This window comes from Bacillus rossius, unplaced genomic scaffold (genome assembly GCF_032445375.1).
Source record: "Bacillus rossius redtenbacheri isolate Brsri unplaced genomic scaffold, Brsri_v3 Brsri_v3_scf236, whole genome shotgun sequence".
NCBI classification, from domain to species: domain Eukaryota; kingdom Metazoa; phylum Arthropoda; class Insecta; order Phasmatodea; family Bacillidae; genus Bacillus; species Bacillus rossius.
This window is the reverse complement of record NW_026962411.1, coordinates 1,800-17,844: the sequence shown is the minus strand read 5'-3', so window position 1 is coordinate 17,844 and position 16,045 is coordinate 1,800. Positions and strand designations below refer to the sequence as shown.

Below are 16,045 nucleotides of genomic sequence, written 5' to 3'. Positions count from 1 at the left end.
TCACCAAACTGGCAAATAAAAGTTCCGTCCAAATAAAATTTAGTATGGGAAAATACACAGTTCACTAGGTTTGCCAAAAACCAGTGCAGCACCACGAGGGTAAAAATCAAAATCGCGGCCTCTCTTTACCTTGATTTCTTCTGTACCACAGGGCAATCCATTTGCCCTGTCACCCATCGTGGAGCCTCCAACCCAATACTCTTCGTCGCCCGTTGCCGTCCGGCATACCAGTCCGCGCCGTCACATGGCTCTGTCCTCGACGATCGCTCGGCACAAACCCTCTCGCCGGCCCAGCTGATTTTTTCTTCCCGGCAAGCCGAATGTCTGACGTCATCAGCCAACCGCCGGGCGCTCACCAAGTGGTATTTACGTGAAACACAATCGATATTCTTAAACTCATAATCGATAGCTACCAAACGGCGTATAACTAATTAACAGAAACAAATATAATTAAAAAAAATTTACAGATAAATTAACATTAATTAAAAAAGGCGTAAAAATACGTGAAATAAAAACCATATAAAACTAGAGACCAGCAACAAAAATAAATTACAAGTAAAAATGTGGCCCTGCCGGCCACAGCACATAAAAGACGACTTAAAATATTTCATTTTTCGAGAATTGGCAGAGCAAGAACGCACAGGTCCAACGGAAATTTCTTTAAAGATAAACGACCATCGGACAAAAACACCCCCTCCCCTCATCCTCAAAAATACGTGAATAATATACTTTTTCAATTATATTTTTATCGTTTTTTTTTTTTTTTTTTAATATACTCATTAAAACTTCAAAATAAGCAGGTACTCGTGTGTTTTTCTCTCTACAATGTACCTGATCTCGGTGCGTAAACCTACATCATTTAGAGATGGAATTAATGTACACATACAAGTAAAATTTTGTTCCATTGTAAAATTGAGAGAAAGAAGGTTTTCCAAACGCATTAAGTATGGAGACTTTAAATAAGATTACGAGCTTATAAATGTTTGCAACGAAATAAAGTGACCATGTATCTGCAATTTCAAAAATATTTTTGCTCTGCTAACCTCACATGCAAGCAAGTAAAAATAACCTCACAACTTACTTACCTCTCTCAATTTCGCAGTACCAAAACATAGAAGGGATAAATAGGATAGTTTTTATTCGAAATCCTGCAAGAGTTTTAATTTTTATTAAAATATTTCTCCAATGTAGCATGTGTGTGGAATACTTCATCAGCAACTTGCATCTGCACCTTGAGTGAATTGAAGGGCAGCCAGTTTTAAAAGCTAAACAGAAACTGCACTCTTGAGAATGCATCAGATCCAAGTGAAATGCTTGTTGTGTGTACAGTTAAAAGTTTTATTATTCACACAATGAAAATGTAAACAAAATTTACTCACAATAATAATCACATCATCCTTGGAGGTGCACGAAGAAAGCCATTCCAGGTGGCACTGAACAAGGTGATTTGCTAGTGCTTCCACAGCAAACAGCCTTCATGAAATTATCTCCACATTTTCAGCATACTATACACTAAAGTATACCTAAGTTAATTTAACCATTTTCAAGTGATTCCAGCACAAATTACGTATTTGATTCCTTGAATAACATCTGCAAATGAAAAGTTCCCTGTTTGGTGTAGCAGTAAATTTAAACAGCTCGCAGTGCAAATTAAACAGTGCAGCTGCCATAAAAAAATTACACTATTAGTGGAACTGCCCATTATGTCATCGTAGACTGCTGACATTTAGAAAACATTGAAAAATCAGTGCTAAAGAAGCCCTACATTACTTTCGCTGTCCAAAGTGCGCTGCTCCCTACGTGAGCAAGGCATCGAGAATTTTCTGAACCGTCCGCAACCAGAAAATTGGGTAACCAGATATTTGCAGAGAGAAAAATTTTATTTTCACTTTGCTCTTGCATTCTGTAGGATCAGTCTCGTCATGGCAGATACCGCAGCAGCGACTGCAGCACCAGCTGTTGCCCCATCACAGGCAGCTTCCCCGAAGAAAGGCAAGGCTGCGTCGAAGAAGCCACGAGCCAAGCCCGCGCACCCGCGCACATCTGAAATGGTGGCCTCTGCGATCAAGAGCCTCAAGGAAAGGGGCGGCTCATCACTGCAAGCCATCAAGAAATACGTCGCCTCTACCTACAAAGTAGATGCGGAAAAGCTGGCACCTTTCATCAAGAAATACTTGAAGGCAGCAGTGGCTAGCGGCGAGCTTGTCGAAACCAAAGGCAAGGGTGCGTCTGGCTCCTTCAAGCTGGCTTCAGGGACCACCGGTGCTCCGGACCAGCCCAAGGCTCCAAGCGGCAAGCGTGGTGCAGCTGCCCCTAAGGAAAAGAAGCGATCCGTAGCCAAGAAGGCAGCGGTGGGCAAGAAACCAGTCAAGAAGACTCCGCCTACAGCAGAAAAGAAAAAAAAGGCAGCAGCTGCAACCCCCAAGCCCAAGAAGGCACCTTCAAAGGCAAAAAAGGTGTCCAAACCTCCCACGAAGAAACCCCGTGCTCCAAAGCCAAAGAAGGTTGCCCCAAAGAGCAAGTCGCCCAAGAAAGCAGCCCCAAAGCGGAAATGAAGATGCCAGCAGGACCGCTGGCACTTTCTGTGGCACTGTACCACCTTATCGGCCCTTCTAAGGGCCAACAATACTAGTCATGAAGGTATCAGTTGTTGCAATCATTGCCTCCTATAGCCACACCTCTGCCGTTAGGTAAAATTCTGGTTAAAAAATTTCTTATGGTATTTGAAGCGGGGGAAATAAATAAATAAATAAAGAAATTTATCAATTACATTGTGTGTATAGTTTAGGTGCAAAATTATTTAAAGTTTTTAAGCAGGAAAACGTCTTACAAACATCTCACTCTTATTTCAGCATATATATATATATACACATATATACACACACACACACATATTTTTTTTGTAAGGATTAGGTCTCAGGGTATTAATGGTGAACTTTATGCTGCTGCTGCTGCTGCTGCTGCTGCTGCTGATGGTGCTGCTACTGCAGACAGGCACTGTTTGAAGAGTTTTTATTTCCTATGCAGAATACATTGCATTGTGTGCAAATCTTTTGTGTACAATATAAACAACCACCTCAAAACACAGACACTATAACTGTGTTTTTCCAAATTCTTATTAATGTAATATATTATTGGCTGGGTAAAGGTCAACGACAGCTAATAGGTACAAAACGCCAGACAACTGTTTTCCTTTCAAATTTGACAGTTATTTTTAGCCCTAATAAGGGCTGTTTTTTTTTCCCCCTTGCAAAAAAAATGGCAAGGAACTCAAGCACGCTCGCCACGGATACGCCGGGCAAGCTGGATGTCCTTGGGCATGATGGTGACCCTCTTGGCGTGGATGGCGCACAAATTGGTGTCCTCGAAGAGCCCCACCAGGTAAGCCTCGCTGGCCTCCTGCAGCGCCATGACGGCCGAGCTCTGGAAGCGCAAGTCTGTCTTGAAGTCCTGGGCGATCTCTCGCACCAGGCGCTGGAAGGGCAGCTTGCGGATAAGCAGCTCGGTACTTTTCTGGTAGCGCCTGATTTCTCGCAGCGCGACAGTGCCAGGGCGGTAGCGATGTGGCTTCTTCACTCCCCCCGTGGCCGGCGCGCTCTTGCGAGCCGCCTTGGTGGCCAGCTGCTTGCGCGGCGCTTTGCCTCCAGTAGATTTACGAGCCGTCTGCTTCGTGCGCGCCATCGTGGTCCGTCTGCGCGTGCTGTAAAAATTTCAACAGTTTTGTTAAAGCTGTGGTGCACTGCGATTGGCCCGGCATCTCCATTGGCTGGCGAGAACAGCCAATCACAGCACAGAAGTCGATCCATAGAAACTAACGACAGAGGCGGCCGAGCAGCACATTCCCAGCTGAAACAGGAGCACGCAAACATGACCGGGCGCGGAAAGGGCGGAAAAGGTCTGGGGAAAGGTGGCGCTAAGCGTCACAGGAAGGTGCTGCGTGACAACATCCAGGGCATCACCAAGCCGGCCATTCGTAGGCTGGCCAGGCGCGGTGGAGTGAAGCGCATCTCGGGCCTCATCTACGAGGAGACACGAGGCGTGCTCAAAGTGTTCCTGGAAAACGTGATCCGCGATGCTGTCACCTACACAGAGCACGCCAAGAGAAAGACCGTCACCGCAATGGACGTCGTGTACGCCTTGAAGAGGCAGGGCCGCACTCTGTACGGCTTCGGAGGGTAGGCCAGCTGTGCCACACCTTACAAAACGGCCCTTTTCAGGGCCATCATACAGATTCAAGGAAGGTTGCAGTTACTGTTTCACCATGCAAACACAACACTCATAAAGGAGGGGGGAAAAAATAAAAAAAATAAATCCCACAACTAGTAGGCGTACAAAAACCTTGGCTAGGCAAACACACATATGAAAAAGTGCTTTTACATGGTGCAGAGGTAGCAGTTTCAACAGCCATGCCATGGAGTTAACAGTACGTGAATAACCAGGTTGACATAACTTACATTACAATGTGCATGCAGTGAATGTTGAGAGAGCAAGACTTTAATTCAAGCTAGCTTCGCAGAAGGAAATTTTTCAATATTTCTAGCAACTTCTGCAACTATCTGTTCAACCGCATAACATTGCTTAAAGGCAATGTGCACTGATTCATAGTTAGGTACACCAAGTAATACACAAGGAAACTATTTATTTGTGTTCACATTGTTATCAACATCTTTTTAATTCTCTCATTACTATACATAACTGCCCACTGAAACATGTTGAAACAAAAAGAAACTTCAAAACAAGTGTGTGTGTGTGTGTTTTTTTTATTTATTTATATACATACATACATACATACATATATATATATATATATATTTTTTTCACTTTGAAACATGCAAAGAATCACAGCTGCTGCTGCTGCTGCTGCTGCTGCTGTTGTGTTTGTGTTTGTGTGTGTGTGTGTGTGTGTGTGTGTGTGTGTGCGCGCGCGCGCACGTGCATGCGAATAGCTGCGTAGCTTTTAAACAATCATGTGTTACAGTGTGAAGTTTGTGTTCCAAACAACAGGTTTCATAGGACATTATTTAATCAGAGATTAACAGCAAACAGTTCCTTTTCAACGAATTATGTTTTTTGGTCCTGAGAAGGACCGTTTTTTTTTTTTTTTTTTCAAACCTGAGAAGCAAACAAGGGGCTTAGGCTTTCTTCTCGGTTTTCTTGGGCAGCAGCACTGCCTGAATGTTGGGCAGAACGCCACCCTGGGCAATGGTCACGCCTGACAGGAGCTTATTGAGCTCCTCGTCGTTGCGAATGGCCAGCTGAAGGTGACGCGGGATGATCCTGGTCTTCTTGTTGTCGCGCGCAGCATTGCCCGCCAGCTCCAGCACCTCGGCGGCCAGGTACTCCATCACCGCGGCCAAGTAGACCGGGGCGCCTGCCCCGACACGCTCTGCGTAGTTGCCTTTGCGCAGCAGCCTGTGGATGCGCCCCACTGGGAACTGAAGTCCTGCCCTGCTGGAGCGAGTCTTGGAATTGAATTGAATTGAATTTTAAATGCTTTTTATTTGTATTGTACAGGAAGGCGCCGGGGCGCTTACATATGGAACAACATACACACAAACTGATACAACAGACGAACACAAAACACCACGAACACTGTCCCAAACGTCTTGTTTCTTCCAGTGTAATCAGGGATAAAGTCAAAAAAGGGAACCGAGCACCACAAACGAGATGAAGGGCGGATACTGGGGAAAACTAGCCTAAAAAACCCCAGAAATGAATGCATCCGACGAATACACAAAACACCACTACCATTGCCAGGGGGCCGGCAGGTTCACCAGAACACACGCACTGTCACCGGGTTAATGTTCGCCCCGGGGGCCACACGGCAGCTAGAAACCACGCATGGGAGACACACGGGAGGGGCGGCCGGGGACGCCAACTAGGGCGGCCGGTGGGCCTGGTAGTCCAGGAGACGACGGTGCGGGTAAGGGAGGGTGGGGTCGTAGGCGGCAATGGCAGCCACAATGGGCAGGCGGGAGCGACGGATGGAGCGGTAAAAACGATCGGCCTGAGTTGTGATCAGAAGGGTGAGCGGCGGGAGGGAGGTGGCATCCAGAAGGGCAGGAATGGGGGTCCACCGGGGGCGGCCGAGCAACATGCGAAGGGAAGAGTGAAAAAAGACGAGGAGTGGGCGGAAGGCTGTGGGGGAGGCGTGCGCCCACACAGGGGAACAATACAGCAGAATGGAAAGGACGTAGAGACGAAAAAGTGTGACACGATCGGAAGAGGGAAGAGGACAAGTCGGCCTGAGGATAGGCGCCAGGGCAAAGAGGGCACGCCGGGCCGACGAAACGGAATCAGCGAGATGCGCACCATACCGCAAACCAGAGTCCAGGCGGACACCCAGGTACACCACCGACGGGGACCAGGGTATCGGCACCCCCTGGGACACCACGGCGGGCGGGGGGCGAGGGAAACGGCGGGTGAAGAGGGTCGCCCGGGACTTGCCGGCATTCGCCCGGATTCCCCAAGAGTGATAGTATGAGGAGATGAGTGACACCGCCGCCGTGAGGCGGGCGGGAATGTCGGAAACAAGGCGAGATGAGGTGGAGATGGCAGTGTCATCTGCATAGAGGGTGAGAGTGCAATGGGGGGGGACCGGTATGTCGGAAGTGTAGAGGGAAAAAAGCAGGGGCGACAAGATCGCTCCCTGAGGGACACCGGCAGGAACATGGCAGGACTGCGAAAAAGATTGGTCGACACGGACACGAAATGAGCGATGTGAGAGAAAGTTATAAAGAAGATGAATGAGAGCAGGAGGAAAGCCCTGAAACGCCAGCTTCAGAAGGAGCGCGTGATGGCTGACGGTATCAAAGGCCTTGGACAGATCAAGCAGAACAACACCAGTGTGCTGGAAGGAGGTGAAGCCTTCGGTGATTTGGTCAACGACGCGCGCCACGGCGTGTTGCGCCGACAGCCCGCGCCGAAAACCAAACTGAAATGCAGGAAGGGGACCGAGAGGGGTGAGATGAAGCTCCAACCTACGGAGGATGATTCTCTCGGCCACTTTAGAGAGGACTGACAGGAGGCTGATGGGCCTATAGCCCGCGGGAAGGTGAGCATCTGCACGCGACTTTGGAATGGGCACAACGGTCGCAGCCCGCCACGAGGTAGGGAAGTGACCCGTGAGGAAGATGCCATTAATGATTTTGGTGAGAAACACGGTGGCCTTCCGGGAAAGGGAGAAGACCAGCCGCGGATGGATGTGGTCGGGCCCAGGGGCAGAGCGAAGCTTGAGATGAGAGGTGACACGGAACACTTCCCCTGGGGTGGTCAAGGGAATATCACCAGGTCTAGGAGGGGGAGGTGGGGTATAGTGGACCGGGAGGAGCGACGTGACCCCTGGCGGGAGTGTGGGGGTAAAAGATGAATGGAAGAAGCCCTCCAGGAGTTCCGCCTTCTGGGCAGGGGACTCACACAAACCCCGCGGTCCCCCGTCCAGAGGCGGCATGACAGACGAGGTGGAACGAAGGCCCCGTGCATAGCGGAAGATGGAACCGGAACGAAATGACAGTGACTGGATGTGTCGGACCCGCTCCGCTGCCAGCCATTCGGTGATGAGCCTTCGGCAGCGCGCCCGAAGATCCACGTACTCCCGCCAGCGGTCCCCCGTCCGGCGATACTGCCAGCGCCGTCGAGCGGCATTGCGGGCCGAAATGAGCTGGCGCAGAGACGGCGGGAAGGGCGCGCCCCGCAGGAGCGGGCGACGACAGGGAATGGAGGCCCGTGCAGCAGCCAGGATCGAGTCCGTGAGGATGGACACGTGCTCGTCCAACTGCTGCCGGGAGGAGATGTGAAAATGAAGGTTGAGTGTGCCGTCCAGATGTGCCCGATAGGCGGCCCAGTCGGCACGAGCGAAATCGAAGGAAGTGGGGGACACAGGAGGAGGGCGGGAAGCCGCACGCACGAAACCGATGACCGGTGTATGATCGGAAGTGAGCTCGGCGCGAGCCGAGAGCCCCGACATGGCCACCGGGCCCACCGTGATAACCAAGTCGAGGACACTCGGCCGTTGCCGGATGTGACACGGAATGAACGTGAAAGATGGGGGTGAGTGAAGGGTGAGTGCCGGGGAACCCTGGACGACACGAAGGAGCTGAATACCCCGATTGCTCGTGGACAAGCAGCCCCAGTCGCGATGCCGGCAATTGAAGTCCCCCCCTACCACCACCCGGGCATCCATGCGGAATAACGTCTGGAGGCCGCGGGCCGGGAACGGGCCGTGCTCGGGCAAGTAGACCGAGCACACAGTGAGGGGGTGTGGGATGAGGCGGAGGCGGGCAGCCACCGCCTCCACATTTAGAAGCGGCGGGAGCGCGCGCGGGTGATGGGGAAGGGATTCGCGGACAAGGAGGGCAACCCCGCCCCCCCGCGCATCCATATCCCGACGGATGGTGGCATACCCAGGTGGGGAGAAAGGATGCTGGGGCTTCAGCCAAGTCTCGGTCAAACAGACAATGTCAGGATGGTGGGCATGTAGGAAATGGAAGAAGTCAGCCTGCTTGGAACGAACGCCATGGGCGTTCCAGAGGACCAGTTTAAGGGGGGGCGGAGAACACACCCTGTAAAAAGGCGAGGACGGTGCGGAAAAATATTTCCGCCTGAAGAAGAGGGGAAGAGGCTTGGGAGATGTGGTAGATGCCCGTGGCAAACAACTGCAACCACGGGAGGAGACGGAGGTGCTGTAGCCAGTTGTAAGTCTCAAAGAAGGCCGAGAAGGGGATGTGGGAAGACGAGGAGAGGGAAGCAGACGGAAGGAAGGAAGGTGCGCTGCGAGGCGATGCCTCACCGGCCGAAGAACGGGCGGGGCAAGCGGATGGAGGCGGACCAGGCGGATGTTCGAGTGGAGGGGGAGGCTGCTGCGGCCAGGTGAGACCTACCGTGGGGTGAGAATGGGGCGGGCCCTGGAGTGGGGAAGGCGAGTGAGAGGGAAGGTCAGAATGAGGCAAATGGAGGGAGGCCCGTGAGGAGGCAGCCAGTGGGGGGGTGGCCTCGGAGGGCGGGTCAGGCTGACCCGGGGACCGGGAGCCCACCGGGCGGGTGTCAGACAGCCTCGAACCCGAGGGCAGCCCCTGGGAAGGAGCAGCAGGTGGGCCCCTCTCGGGAAGAGGGGGAAGGGGGGCCGAAGCCGGTTCAAAGGCCATGGGGACCGACGCAGACCCTGCACCCCATCCCGGCGGCCGATGCGAGGACCAGACTACAGGCGGGGCGACCGGAAGGAGAGGGACGGGGCGGGGCCCTTGCGTGGCGAAGGGGGCCTGAGGGGCAGGTGGAAGCTGTGCCGCAAAAGGAGTGGGCCCCAGAAACAGCGGAGGACCGGCAACAGACGCCGCATAGGAGTGCGTCCCCGGAGGACGGTACGAGGGTGGAGGGCGCAAGGACGGAAAGTCATCTGGAGGCACGGCAGCCATGGATGGCCGGGAGGGAGCGGCGTCCTGGAGGTGGTGGCGTGGCGGCTGGGGCCGTGGCAGCTGCTGAAGCGAAGGCCCCTTCCGCCGCAGCTGCTGCTCGAGGAACTTCAAGTAGGAGGGGCAGGTGCGGGCGTTGGCCGGATGCTGCCCCTCACAGTTGACGCAGCAAGGCGGCTCCTCCGGGGTCTTCGGGCAGGCGCCGTGGGCATGCTGCCGGACGCAGCGGAGGCAACGGAACGGGTGGCCACAGTCCTCCACCCGGTGCCCCCACCGCTGGCAGTTGTGGCATTGGAGGGGGCGGGATCCACCCCGAAACTCCTCCCACTGAATGCGGAGCCCAGCCAGGTGTCTCAGGGCGCGGGCCTTCGCCAGCTGAGCGGCATCCGGAAAGACAAGGAGGAACCGGATTACACCGCGGTCCGCCGCCCAGTCCGGCGTCAGGCGACGGAGGGAGTCCGGGCGGACGCCCTCCTCAGCCAGCTCCTCCCACACCGACGCCTCCGCGGCAGTGGGGGGCAGACCAGCCAGGACTAACTTCGGTTTGGCGCGGCCTGCCACCGGGAAAGTATGGCACTGGATCCCATGGGTGCGGAAATACTCCATGAGCACCGCCCTGTCTTGAAGAGAGGTGGGGTGGTACCGTGGGTACCCCCGCAGGTAGTCCACCGTAAAGTCCCCTTGAAGTTTACGGCGCAACTCGCGGTTGCCCCGCAGTGCATCGGCGGTGAGGCGGGTGGCCACAACGATGGGTGGAATACGCTTGACGCGTGGCCCAGCAGAGGCCGGACCACCTGGGGGCACCACTGGGGTGCGCGGAGCCGAAGAGGTGGCGCACGAAGACACCGGTGGCGCCGCAACCACCCCGGCAGCTGGACGGCGGGGCACTGGATCAGGTGGGGCCCGGGGGTCGGCAGGAGAAAGGCCCAGATGGGGCTCCGCTGCCCCGACGGCTTGAAATGGGGGATCAGCGTCAGCAACCAAAGGGGAAAGCAGGGCCGGCGGGCGGCCCCCCGACACGGCGCAGATGGCGACCGAGGTGGTGGTCATCACAGTGGACGTGGTGGTAACCGTCGCCGCACTCCGAGGCGTGTGGCAGCTGGAAACGGTGGGTACCGGTCGGGGGGCAGACAGCGATCCTGAGGACAGCCCACGCCAGGTCTCCTCGACCTGCCGAATAAGATGGATGTCCGGCTGGGAGGCAGAGCGGGAGGCGGGCCCCCCACCAGCATCCGCCACCTCCTCCGCGTCAATGCGGTGAAGATCATTAGGCCAGGAAGGCGTGCGGCCATGCGACCAGGGGCGTTCCACCCCCGCCGCGACAGCGTCAATGATGGCCGCCACATGCGCATCCGCCTGCCGCTTCGTGTGGAGAACCTCCGCCTGCTGTTGGCGGCGGTGTTCCCTGGTGTCAGCCCGGGAGATGGCACGAGAAGATGGTGTGCTGCCACCAACCCCATCAGGGCGAGGGCCCGCAAAGTATTGGCGCCGAACCATCGCCTTGGCAGCGTCTTTGCTGTACTTGCTGTTGCGGCGGTCGGCAGCACCTTGCGAAGAGGGTTCGGCCGAGAGAACGTCAGCCTCCGAGTCCGAGGAGGACGAGATGACGTTGGAGCGGTGCCCGCCCGCTGCGGCCCAGTGCTTACCAGGCATGACAGGCGGCGGCGGCAAGGATGGCGGGGCCGCAAGAGACTGATGGTCCACCACAATGGCGTTCGGAGAGGCAGGAACCACGTCGCTGTCCATTTCCAGTTGGGACCACAAATTTATGGTGCAGAAAATCGGGACCACATAATTGGGACCACAAAAATAATAATTGGGACCACACAATCGAAAGGCGAGTCCAGGCCCAATCGATTAATCGAAAGTATCCAAGATTGTTTACATAATGACAAGTGAACAGAAACACTGATTAAAATTAAACGACGCCGCGCCGACACTCACAAACGTTTGTGCAGGTGCACAAATGAATACAGAACACAAAAAACACCACTTCGATGGCGAACTGAAACCACAAACACCGAAACGAGGCAAGAACACTGGAGCGATCGCAAACACTACTGCCGAGGCGAGTCTTGGATTTCCCCTTAACCTTTCCTCCTTTTCCTCTGCCAGACATGTTGAGTTATAGGCTGTACACTGGTCCGCAACCTACGAGAAAGTGGCGCCCCGGCCGCTGGAAATTACTTTTGTTACACGTCCCTCCGCGGAGCGCGACCAATCACGAGCCGCGGAGCGCTCCGATTGGTCGCGCAACAAGAAGCCAAGAAAACTTTTCACGAAAAAAATTCAGTTCCCGTCTCACTCATCTAGCGACAGCGGCACAGCTCAGACCTACGATGCCCCCCAAGACGAGCGGTAAGGCAGCCAAAAAGGCGGGCAAGGCCCAGAAAAACATCTCGAAGGGCGACAAGAAAAAGAAGCGCAAGAGGAAGGAAAGCTACGCAATCTACATCTACAAAGTGTTGAAGCAAGTTCATCCGGACACTGGCATATCATCTAAGGCCATGAGCATCATGAACAGTTTCGTGAACGACATTTTCGAGCGCATCGCGGCAGAGGCCAGCCGCCTCGCCCACTACAACAAGCGCTCCACCATCACCAGCCGCGAGATACAGACGGCCATGAGACTGCTGCTGCCCGGGGAGCTGGCCAAGCACGCTGTCAGCGAGGGCACCAAGGCTGTCACCAAATACACCAGCTCCAAGTGAGCAGGTCTGGTGTGCACATGCTTACATAAACGGTCCTTTTCAGGACCAAGAACATGATCATGAAAGGAAATGCTTCTGCTGCTGTTCTACAATTCCCTCAATCCCTATGATAGTAAATGTAAGCTTAACCAAGGCAGAAATATTTTCATTAAACAAAGTCTTTAAGACGCATGGTTTACTGGCTGAGATATGTATATATTTTTTTTTTGCTTACTTCTGTGGTCATTAGTACATTGCTACAAATATATTTATATTTATATATATAAAAAAATAAATAAAAAAATCCTTTCTATTTAATTTAGTTAGATCATATATCAATATTAATGGCAAAGACCAGTTGCATCGATTCACTTTGAAAATAATTCCATTTGTGCTAAAACTGGACACAGTAAAAAAAAAAAAAAAAAAAAAAAAAATATATATATATATATATATATATATATATATATATATATATACACACACACACATAATTCGAATTCATATTATGCTTAACTGCGTTTGAATTTGCAATCATGCACAAGATGTTTTGTACTTCGAAGTAAAAACAACATAATGTACTATTTAACTACCCACAGTACAAATGGATCCAAAAAAAAAAAGTGAATTTTCATGCAGACGAAAATGCTTACATTTATTCTATTTATATTAAGTACCCATTACTAACAGCTTATACTGGGTGGAATACAACAGTTGACATGATTTTACTTATATGGCAATTTAATATTTAACCAAAATTAATGGTAAACTAATATTTTAAAGTGTCATTTATGGCCCCTTACCTTCAGCATGTTTGCTTCCTTGCACACAAACGAGGACAAACACATCACCCAACTGAAAAAAAAAAAAATTTCACTCGCATCACAAATAATTTAAAATTTTTCACCACATGAAGTAAATATTTCGCAATAAAAAAAAATATAGCCCTAGGACTCGTGTGCACACCTTTTCTTCCCCACATCGCACACGCAAACAAAACTTCCAAATTATTACAAAATCACTCGATTATTATACATACATAAACACACATGTATTTTCCGAATAAGTGAGAAATGCAGGCCGATGAAAGTCAAATTTCGTTTCGGAAATTAAATCTCGCACAACTACCGACACATAACCAAACTTGCGTACATTTACATAGCATTAACCCTCTAAATAATAAACAAATGAAAGCAGAAAAAACAACATCGCTACCCACCGCGCGCGCTCCTGGCGGCGGGAGTAGGAACTACTTTGCACACAGACCGACATAGCCCCCTGCCAAAAACAGTAAAATAAATAATATATATAAGTCTTTTGGCGGGAAAAAATTTCTCAACCGCCTGGGAGCACCCTAGTGTGTGCCTGTCTTTAGGTTATGTTACTTTTAACTTCATTTTCTACAGGCAGACGCGAGGGTGCTCGCCCATTATTTTTATTTTTTTAAATTCTTTCCTACCTTTGGTGTGCCATGCAAGAATTTATCGTCAAAATGGCGGCCCCGGGTGCAAATTTCTCGTCTGCACTGCTGGCTGGATGATTATGTGATGTTTTGAAGGAGGGTGTTTTTTTTTTTTTTTTTTTTTTTTTTTTTAAATTTTCTAAACATTCATCTTTTATGTAACAGTGTTCAGCATTAAAAAAATTTAAAAGAAGAGGCACTTACTCATCAATTTCAAAACAGCCTATGAAGAAAAATAAAAAAAATTTAAATTCATTCCAGTTTTATACATTCATGATTTGATCACATGTATAACTTTTCTTTTTTATTACCTTTTTTAATTTTATTATTATTACTACTACTGCTGCTACAACCTAGAAGATACCTCAGTGATACTAATACCTGCTGGTAAAGTTAAAGGTTTCACCTTTCTTTCTTTAAACATATCACAATACCTTTCTTGAGTTAAATATTATCTAATGGCTTTAAGAAGTTATGGTAATGTTCATCAGTTATAGAGTGTGGGTTTGTGTGTGTGTGTGTGTGTGTGTGTGTGAGTGTATTTTGAAGAGGGCTTTGGTGGTTGGGATGGTGAGGGTGGTGGGTGTTGTGTGAGGGAAGGGGGGGGGGGGGAAGTAAAAGAGTGTTCATTACACGATTTCTCCTGTTGTTTGTAACAATCACACCTGGTATAGCTATTTCGAGTGGCAAATACAAACTGCAAAAAAAAAACATCTATATCATTGCCAACGGCCATATCACGATGAACACACCGGTTCTCGTCCGATCCCGAAGTTAAGCATCGTCGAGCGTGGTTAGTACTTAGATGGGTGACCGCTTGGGAACACCACGTGCCGTTGGCACTACTATTTTGCACCCTACAGAAAAAAAAAATTTTTTAAAAATTTCAATTTTCAATTTTTTTTCCCCCACAATCACCACATTTCCCCCCCCCCTAACACACACACACACACACACACACACTCTCTCTCAATCAATCAATCAATCAATCAATCAATCAATCAATCAATCACTCACTCACTCACTCACTCACTCACCCACCCAGCAGCTGTGAATCTTTGCATGTGTATACCTCATACAAAATTCAAAGTGAAAAAATAAATATATAAGTGTATATGTATATATGTATGTATGTATGTATGTATGTATGTATGTATGTATGTATGTATGTATGTATATATATATATATATAAACACACACACACACACCTATTTTGAAGTTTCTCTGTTTCAGTGGGCAGTTATGTATAATAATGAGAGATTCAAAAAGACGTTGATAACAATGTCATCAATGCCTGTTTAGTGTGCTCATTTGTTGGATGGTCGGCAGCAATACTAGAGGTGGTACAGCTGTAACCTGTAAAATTGTACCTGCAATGTGTTGTGTATGGAAAAAAATAAAAATTATATCATCTAAATTTTTGTTATCCAACAATAACCTTCCCATCAATGCATGATGTCACAGTAGCCATAGCTCTACTCTTTCTGCCATATAACATTGGAAAAAAAAAAAAAAAAAAAAAAGGAGCTATTAGAATAATAACAAAAGATAAAAAATCATCTAACTGCAGACCAAAATTCAAAAAACTTAAAGTCCTGACTGCCATAAATGAATACGTTCTAGAAACTTTTTATTCATTCTTAAGAAAAAGAAGAAAAAAAAAATTAATTTTTTTTTTTTTTTTTTTTTTTTTAGATATTCGCACATAGGTATAACACCAGAAATGCTAGTAAATTGAGGATAGTTGAACATAACACTAGGCGATTTGAAAATGGACTAAATTACTTGGGAGTAAAACTTTACAACTTAATATCACAGAAAATAACTAAAACAATTTACCAGTATTAAAAAAAAAAACAGTAAAAAAAATTCTTCTAGAATATCCTACCTACCCTCTGAAGCTATTCTTTAATTTGATTGATAATAGAGAAATTGAACTGTTAATTTGTTGAATGGACTTGTGATAACAGCTGCTTCATGTTTTGCATAAAGTTAAATTGTGTAACATGTTATGTATTTTTTTTTTTTGAAATTTTTTTTCTTGGTAACTTGCATCATGTAAATATTAATTGTCTGCACATACATGTTCTATATCCCGGAGCCTTGACTCCACGTGGGATCAACAGAACAAAAATACAAAAAAAAAAAAAAAAAAATCCAGCTCACTAATCTAGGTGCATTTTGCTAACAATATTTGGAATATATATATATATATTTTGTTTTGTGTAACATGCAAATTCTGTATTATTCTGCACACATTATTTATAATCTTCTATCATTTTCTTAGATAATAACTATTAATTCATAAAATAGATTGTGTGTGCATAACCTCCTGGAAACATTTGCACTTACCTCCTACTTTACTTTTTCATTTAAGCAGTCCTATTCGCATGTATACACTTAGGTTGCAGCATCGAAATTGTGTAAAATTCAAAGTGTGTATTGCCTGAAAAAAAAAAAAAAAAAGACATACCAAATATTTGCA

The 16,045-nt window shown here is 48.8% G+C and overlaps 1 non-coding gene across 1 annotated transcript; it reads left to right on the top strand.

Moving 5' to 3' along the window:
* Positions 1-14,283: 14,283 nt before the first annotated feature.
* On the top strand, positions 14,284-14,401 carry LOC134543915 (5S ribosomal RNA). Its single transcript, XR_010077360.1, has one exon. It is a non-coding gene; the product is annotated as a 5S ribosomal RNA (ribosomal RNA).
* Positions 14,402-16,045: the final 1,644 nt, after the last annotated feature.